Genomic DNA, 9,298 nt, shown 5'->3' on the forward strand with positions numbered 1-9,298 from the left:
ACTTTATATAATTATAAATATTAATATTATTTTATTATGTGGATCATCTTAATATAAACACTGTGCTCATTTCTATTGGACAAATTTTATTTTACTATTTTACTATACATACTAATTCGCGTAATTCAGGAACCAATAAGCACCCGCCAAATACCCCATATTTACTCTCCATCCAAAAAAGTTCAACTGTAGCACCCTTTTCCCTTTTTCCCCTCTCAAAAAAATTCAACCACCACATTTACTCTCCATCCACCACCACCGTACCCCCATCACCGCCGTCGACAACCACCACCATCACCACCAACGTCACCTACAGTGACCATCATATGGCAACCACCACCATCACCAAGATCTGAAAAAAAAAACAAAAAAATAAAATAAAATAAACATACGAAAAAAACCAGATCTAAAAAAAACGTATCAAAATCAGATCTAATAAATATTGGCAATCGAGCAAATAATACCTCTCAATATAATGCCGGAAAAATGGTAAAGTGGCCGAAACAAAAAAGAAATTTCCGGCAGTGACCTTGGTGGTGCGTGCCTGCACCGATGGCTGTAAATTTTGATGGGTTGGCGATGTACGGCCTTTGACTGAAGAGGAACGGTAGTGGTTACAATGGACGGTTAACGACGATTGAAAGAGGTTACAGTCGGGCCGGAAAAATCAACCGCCGTCAGAAAACTTAAAGCAGGAAGTCCCGGCAAGAAAAAAAAAAAAGGGAAGATGTGAGATAACAAACATGAGCTAGATCTTGAAAAAAGAAATAAGGAAGATTAACCAACGAATGGTTGTTTCGATTTTGGCCCAGCAACCTGCAAAAAAATTGTTGTCGTTCACAAAATCAGAGTACCCTGAAACACGGTTGTGTTGGCCGCAGGATTTGTAAGAATGGCGGTGGTGCTGGACTGCTGGTGGTGATTGCAGTTATGAGGGATACTTAGGGTTTGTGTTACTTTGAAGAAATAAAATGAGGGTAAAATGAAATACGGAGTAATCTGTTAGGTATACTCCCTTTTTAGCTGCCTAATAATTTTGGGCCCGTTGATCTCCACAAAATATGATCCATGAGCGTCAATATATTCTATTTGGGCCTAAACCATCAATTTCCAGTTTGTTGGCTATATGTATTACAACGTATTACAAGAACACTAATAAAAATAAATACATATATTTATATTTAAATTTCAATAATGGAATTGATTGATTAAGTATACATTACGAAGTATTTTTTTTAGCAATAACTTACTACAATACTTATATATATAGAGAGAAATATAATTTGCAAATACCAAAAGGTGTACCCATATATATGTTTTTAAAACTTACATGTTTTGATGAAAAATCACTAACATATGAAAGCGTACGCAATCGCATACCTGTTATGTTTAAACGTTCAATTGAATGACCATTAATCGACCAAAGCCACCGACAAATAACCAATCAAAACCACCCCGCAGCGTAGCGCGGGTTCATTTTCCTCGTTATATAACGATAATAAATATGATTATGATATAGTAATAAATATTTGTTATCTTCCCGATTAATTATGTAAAGTCAGTTTAACCACTATGAATATATAACAACCAATATGTTCATTGATATTTATAATTTATTTTGAGTTTGTCAATATTAAATTATAACAGTAACAAGAGTGGCCTTCAAGAAAAAAAACAAAAGCAGTAAAATATGCATAATTTATTTATCTATTTATTTTCTCCTATTATTTCATTTACTCCGTAATATGTAAGAAAGGTTAGTTAAAAGTATATAGAAACATCTGATCTAAAGATATTTTCCGGAATTCCGGTAAATGCTGAACGTCCAAATGACAAATAGGTAAAAATGGTCCAGTGGAATTATGAGCTAAACGTTGAATTATGAGCTAGCACCACATTCATTCTAAATTAATGGGATATTGACCAAAAACGCTTATTTTTATAGTAATAGACTATAATAATATGCTCTCAGAAAAAAGTGAAAAACGTTTTTACAAGTCGCGAGATACCTTGCAACATTGCAAGGTGGGTTTGTGAACCTTGTAACTGACCGGTCGCAAGGTGGTATTGCGACCTTGCAACTGACATGTATTGGACGAAATCAAAACTTTGAAACATGATATCTTTTAATCCAACGTGAGCTTGCGAACTTTGCGAATGTACCGAACGAACTCCCCACAATAATTTAAAATTCGGCCTCAAAGGCCTTCAATTTTGCTATTTTTTGTTGATATTGACATTTAAACGTACTTTGACCATTCATATGTTGGGAGTGGACATTCTAATTTGTGATTCGTTTCTAAAGCTAAACGAATTCCCTCAAATAATTTGAACTAGATTACATAACTCGAGAAACACGCATTTGTAAACAAATCACAAATTGTAATATGAGGTCGATTTTTAAATAAAAATTAGGATTTCAATTTTAATACAAACAGACAGATCTTTAAACTACACACTTTCAATAATAAACGGTGCCTAAATTGGAGCTACGGATAAAATGATGTGGCATTTTTATAAGTTTTGAGTTACACCGGTACAGGCCAGTCGCAAGACCACTTTGCGACCATTTAATCGCAAGGGTCACAAGCCCACCTTGCAGCTTGCAAGGTGCCTTGCGACTTGCTAGGGCGTTTTCGCAACACTTTTTTTCCTGAGGGTGTATGTTATAGTATGTTTGGAAAATGGACGTTTTCGTTAACATTCCTAATTTTTTTCCTAGTTATCCTGCTAAAAGCAGAATCATATTTTATTTCGAAAATTATCAAATATATTTTATAATATTATATGTATAATATTTTAAAACATGTTTGATGGGTCACGAATATAATGTGGATGTTGTACGAAACACCGCACTTTAAAACAGATAGTGTGACACATGAAAGAAATTTAAAGGAGATTACCAAATTGAAAACTACGATGAAAACGTGTCATAAGATTATTATTAACATGATAGATATTTGCAGAAAATTAGAAGTAATAGTATGTATATACAATTTAGCCATATTTGATTTATAACAAGTGATACATCAAGCACACTCGTTATGGATAATAATAAACTTCGTTGGCCATCACATCGTTGATACATCAAGCACACATATTGAATTGTATAATAATAAACTTCACACAAAATCACCATATTTCGGATCTAGATTTATTCAGGTTCAAAACCTATCGAAATCGTTGGCCATTGTTGCATATCTATCTAAAAGTGCCAGTTCACATATATATTGACTTTACAAATCACACTAAATTTTGTTACACATTTTGTAGACATTATATCTTTTATGTGGCTCATATAGTTGATCACTTGATCAGACCTATATCCGAACCATGGTAGGTCCTTACACGAAGTATCATCCCCATCAATATATTGGATAAACATTACTTATCCGACCATGATCTATAAACCACAATAAATATCGAGCGTATAATGTTTAAACATGAAAGAAGCTAGCGGTTGAAAAACTTGAGACCCTAGAAATAAAATGGAATCAAGATGGGGTTTGGTGTAGAAATTGATTGTGCAAAGGGCACAACTAGAGTTAGGTTTGTTTCCTTCTCAAAGAGGATGTGACATGTTTTTAAGCTACAACTATTCCCTAATTATATATATATATATATATATATATATATATATATATATATATATATATATATGTGTGAAATAACTCATGTTCATCCTTTTTAGGAAGATGTTGGTTCAAAATGTGGATGTTATTAAGTTTCTATCAGATGTGTACACATCCATGTTGATGATGTTGTGATAAGAGACATATACACGTTCATGATTCATGATTCTTAAGAAATGTAACAAAATAGAAAAGAGGCATATGCACATTAAAAGGTGAAATAGCCGGTATGCGCACAAATAAAGAAAAAAATACTTGGTTGTTATGTTCATCATAATAATCATGCTACTACCTTCGACCTTTCTCTATCTTGCTCAACGATAGAGTTTGGCGTGAGTGATCTTTTGGCTAAGATAGGAAGCATAGGATAAACACGGAGCCAGACAATTTACTTCAGTGGGTTGGCGTCGTCAGATGATGAAACTTATGTGGAATCCAATGCTTTTTTATTTTGTAACTGTTGCTTGGTAATTTCTACATTGTATATATGTATGCATTATTTATGAGTATTATTTAGTAAAAGAATATGAAGTGTTTAGTGAAAGGTTAGTGGAAGGGGTTAGTGCTGATGTGGAGGAGGAAAATTCAGTTAAAAAATGCTAAAATATGAAGTGGTCTTATTGCGAGGTACGAATTTCTATTCAATTCATGATTTCATGTGTGTGTGTGTGTGAATGTAACAGTGGTGTATATATGTATCGTGTATGTATATGTATAGTATAAGTGTTATGTATATGTATATTGGAAATATGAATGCTAAGAGATGAATATGAATACGAGATGATGATGATTACAGTAGACTGAATAACAATGTATCACAATTGCAATGTGTAGGTTACATGAGAGGTTTAGAAAGAATAGTTAAGTGTGTGAAAGTTAAAGTGTAGGGGAATGTGAATTGTGATGGCTTAGTCTTAAATCTAATTCAGGTGAGAGTATTTATACCACTCACATACATGTACAGATAACATCTATTTTAAACTCCTAACAATCTTTCCCTTAAATGTGATTTGATGTTGATTATCTCTTGTCTTTGATCTTTTGAGGAAGACTTGTTCGAAGGGTTGTTGATGTTGTCGTGTCTTGAAAGTAAGTCGGGTTCTCTTGTGTCTTCTCACAGGTAGTTGAATTTGGTAGTTGATGAAGCTTTGTTAATCATCTTGAATTCTTGATTTGATGAGGTTTCATCTTTTGGTAAATCTCATTATCTTTGATGCTTTGATGATGTGAATTCGTGTAGTTAATGTTGTTGAATCTTGTTGGAAACTTCTTCTTTTGGAAATTGTCTTTGTTGAACTTATGGTTAGGTTTATTAGTGACATGTTGATGAGCTGTTGATGGAACCTCTTCTTTTGAAAGCTCTTTCCTCTTTGAGATGCACTTGGTTGATATTGGGACATAATCTTTTTCTTTTGGATGATTCTTTGATGTTGTATGGTTGTTAAATGTGTTTTATCTTGAAATGATATGAAGCAGTGTTGTCGCGAATTGCTGATGCGAGAAAGCTTTGTGTGGCGAAGCTTGAGATGTGTAATCTTCTCTTACTCCCCCCGGATTGATGTATTATCTCTTGCTCCCCCTCAATTGGACATTAGTTGTTCCTTTTAATGTTTATTGTATGCATTTGATTTGATCTTCAAGGTGTTGGTGTGGAAGCTTGTTTGATTAATGGGCCTCAATGTTTTTGTTGAAGATCTTGATTTGGTGTCGATCTTTGAGTTGTTGACAGAAGATCTTGAGTTAATGAGAGAAACTTTGTCATCATGAAATATCTTCTCTAATGTGAGTCTCAACTTTCACTTTGTCTCCCCCTCATGATGTGTTTGTGAGACGAATACATCATAAATAAATTGTCGTTACGATGGCATGAACTGCATAAGTAAGTGACAGGAACCAGTTGTAAAAGGATATGCCAACCACAACTATTCCTTGTGTTTTATGAAAGCGGCACCAGCATTCACATGTTCTGATGTCTATTCTTGTGATCTCGAAAAGGATGAACAAGTGAAAGGAGGTTCATGGTTATAGTCTCATAAGACTTTAGGTATTGAAATGTGTAGTCCACCAGAAAACCTTGGTTTTAGGTTTGCGACAATGTACAAGTATCAAGTCATAACAAAATCACCTCAGATTAAAAGAGGCAAGATGGACAAGCCACAATATTTTGTCTAAGATAATGGACAAGCCACACATATTTTGTCTAAGATAATGTGTCATCCACAGCTAGTTCTGGTATTTTATAACGACACAAATAAATTAACTTACTCCGTAAACTACCTTCCGAGTGAAAAGAAAGGTGATGAGCAAGCAATTTGTTAAGAGTGAAATGTATGTGGCAATCACTACTAAACTAGCAATGATTAGCGACACGGCCAGTTTACTTGTCCCATATATTACCTTACGCTAAATGTAACAACGGTCATTTTTTTAAAGTCACATCAGAAGTAATATAACAAATAAGCAAAACATTAATTACATAAAAAATATCTTCATTATATCTAATTCAGATATCAGGTTATTAAACTAGTGTTACATAAAAGCAATGTATGTTTGATACAAAACGACATCAGAGTTCAGTTTTATCAAACATATGTTCACTAGATCATCTCCCTTCTAACTATCATGCAAAATATCCAGAACCTGCAAGGGAGGATGTGAGGGATTATCATGAAGCTAAGTGAATGAAACTATCACTAGCAAAGTGTGACGACCAGGAAATTTCCGACCAAATTTGAACTTAATTTATATATGATTTCGACACGATAAGCAAAGTCTGTAATGTTGAGTCTCAAAAATGTTGGAACTATAATCATGTAATCAATTACCCTTTGACTACCTCCTACGATTCACGAACAATAAATTGTAAATAGATATAGATGTATACTTTAAATTTATTTATCTCAATATATATAATTAATATACTTACCTATGTAATAAAATTTGATAAAACATAATTATAAGTATAGTAATTTGAAAATATACGTAAATGAATTCTATACACATATATAAATATTATTATATGTTGTAATACATATAAAATTTATAAATATTAAATATTCAATATACATTACTATATTAATAAATATTACATAATTTATAATATGTAAGATTAATATATTAAATTTTATTACAAGTTAAAATATAATTGCCATAGTAATATTATTATTTACCTCCAATGAAAATATCAACATTTATAGTATTATTATTATTTTAAAGACATAACATATAAATATGAAATTTGATATAACTTGATATATTATTATTACTTACATTATTATTAACTCTATTAGTTAGTATTATGATTACTATCAATAATAATGTTATAATTATCATTTTCATTATTATTATTATGGTTACTTATTATTATTATGGTTACTTATTATTATTATTATTATTATTATTATTATTATTATTATTATTATTATTATTATTATTATTATTATTATTATTATTATTATTATTATCATTGTTATTATTATTAACATGATTAATAATATTAAAAGTATTATTATTATTAATACAATTATTAATTATTATTATTATTATTATTATTTATTATTTATTTATAAACTAAAGGCATAAGTACACATAGCTGTAAAGTTCTACCAAATCCTTATTACTTTTCTGTTTACATGTGAGTACTTGTCGACCTATATTCTCAAGACATAAATCGAATTCTTTAGTGTGTTGAAAAATCACTCGAGTTCACTATCAAATATCAAATAGCATTTATCAATTACAACTACAAATTATTCTGTTGATTTAAGCGGAAAAAAAAGGAAACAGGTCCAGTTCGTTTTACGCAACCCTTTTTACTTAAATATTGATTTCGAATGAATTTGCAAAATCAAAGAATGCAGTTACGTTAGGATTTAATTACTCAAACTTTCTGCAAATGTTGAGTTTCCAATTCCTCTTAACAATTTCTAATTTTCGAGTCAAAGTTTCAAAACAAAAAGTCAACCGTGTTGTTCTTCATGAAATTCGAAATTGTTGTGATGTTTATGGTTAAATTAATGATTTGAAAAGCTTCTAGGTCCGATTTAAAAACTACTTCATGAAGAAATCAGAGTCTAAAACGATCTTAAAATCAAAATTTAAGTTTGAGTTCTAAATATTCATTCGCGATTGTTTTTGCTGCTGTTTCTATAATTTTTTTTTTTACAAATCATCACATCTGATTACTTCTGTTTTGTTTGCAAGCTCAAAACACATTTTTATTTTTTTGTTTTGTTGTTATAATCATTGTTCATCGAATTGGCCGTTTGGAAATTGAAGCAGAAGAGGAGAAACGGAGACAGATTGTAATGAGTCAAATAAAATTAAAATCCTAAGTATATCAGGAAAGCAGGACGGAGTAGATGGTTAAGGGTGTTTGTATGGTTGTGAGAGGTTGCGGGTTCGAGTCCCGTCTGGGCCAATTTTTTTAGAGAAGGGTATATTTTTTTGATTTATTTTATTATTATTATTATTATTATTATTATTATTATTATTATTATTATTATTATTATTATTATTATTATTATTATTATTATTATTATTATTATTATTATTACTACCATTCAAATGAACACTAGGATTCTTATTACTATTATGTAACTACTAAAATCATTATCATAACTATCATTAAACAGTAAAATTAATATTTTTATAGTTATTATCATTAATATCATTATTAGTATTATCACTAATAGAAATATTAACATTATTACCTCTATTAGAAAACTTAAGTATTACAATTATTATAATTTTACCATATGTAGTATTATTTTAGTATTATTATAATTAGTATTTTTCAAACAAATGATATATATAAATATATATACATATATATATATATATATATATATATATATATATATATATATATATATATATATATATATATATATATATATATATATATATATATATAATACATATAACATAACAAAATTTATATTCTTATATACAAAATGAAAATATGAAGACGTATACATATTATTACTATAAATATGACATAACTAATAACTTCATATATATATAATTGTTCGATTGCAAATATGTGTATTATTATATACAAATGATATAGGTTCGTGAATCCGAGGCGAAACCCACACTTGTTCAATGTCGTCATATGTATTTTTACTACAAAATACAGTACCGTGAGTTCATTTGCTCCCTTTTACTCTTTACATTTTTGGGACTGAGAATACATGCGCTACTTTTACAACTGCGTTATTAAATGCTTTTGAAATACATTTTGAACTATGAATACATGAAATTCTTTTATATATGTTTGACGAGATAGACACAAGCAAAACATTCCTCGAATGAATTATGTGGACGTGATAATTGCCACCATTGAATTATGTGGACGTGATAATTGCCACAATTGATATGAATATTTTTTCCGTGATTATTATTGCTTGGTAACCTAAGAATTAGGGAACATCACTAATTTTGAGAATTAGTGCACGCCTAATTGACGCGAATCCTAAAGGTAGCTACCGGGTTTAACACCCCCACCCAGAATGTTCACTAGAAGGAAGAGCTAGTGGGCGTGGTGTTTAGTACTTCGAAGTTTATATGATTATTATACAGACGAGATGTTCTGTTTTGGGGATATTATTATGCGCATTATATGTTAAGGTCGGTTACCAAGCCAAGCTATGAAAGCAATGAAA

Source organism: Rutidosis leptorrhynchoides, chromosome 1, assembly GCF_046630445.1.
Source record: "Rutidosis leptorrhynchoides isolate AG116_Rl617_1_P2 chromosome 1, CSIRO_AGI_Rlap_v1, whole genome shotgun sequence".
Lineage (NCBI taxonomy): Eukaryota > Viridiplantae > Streptophyta > Magnoliopsida > Asterales > Asteraceae > Rutidosis > Rutidosis leptorrhynchoides.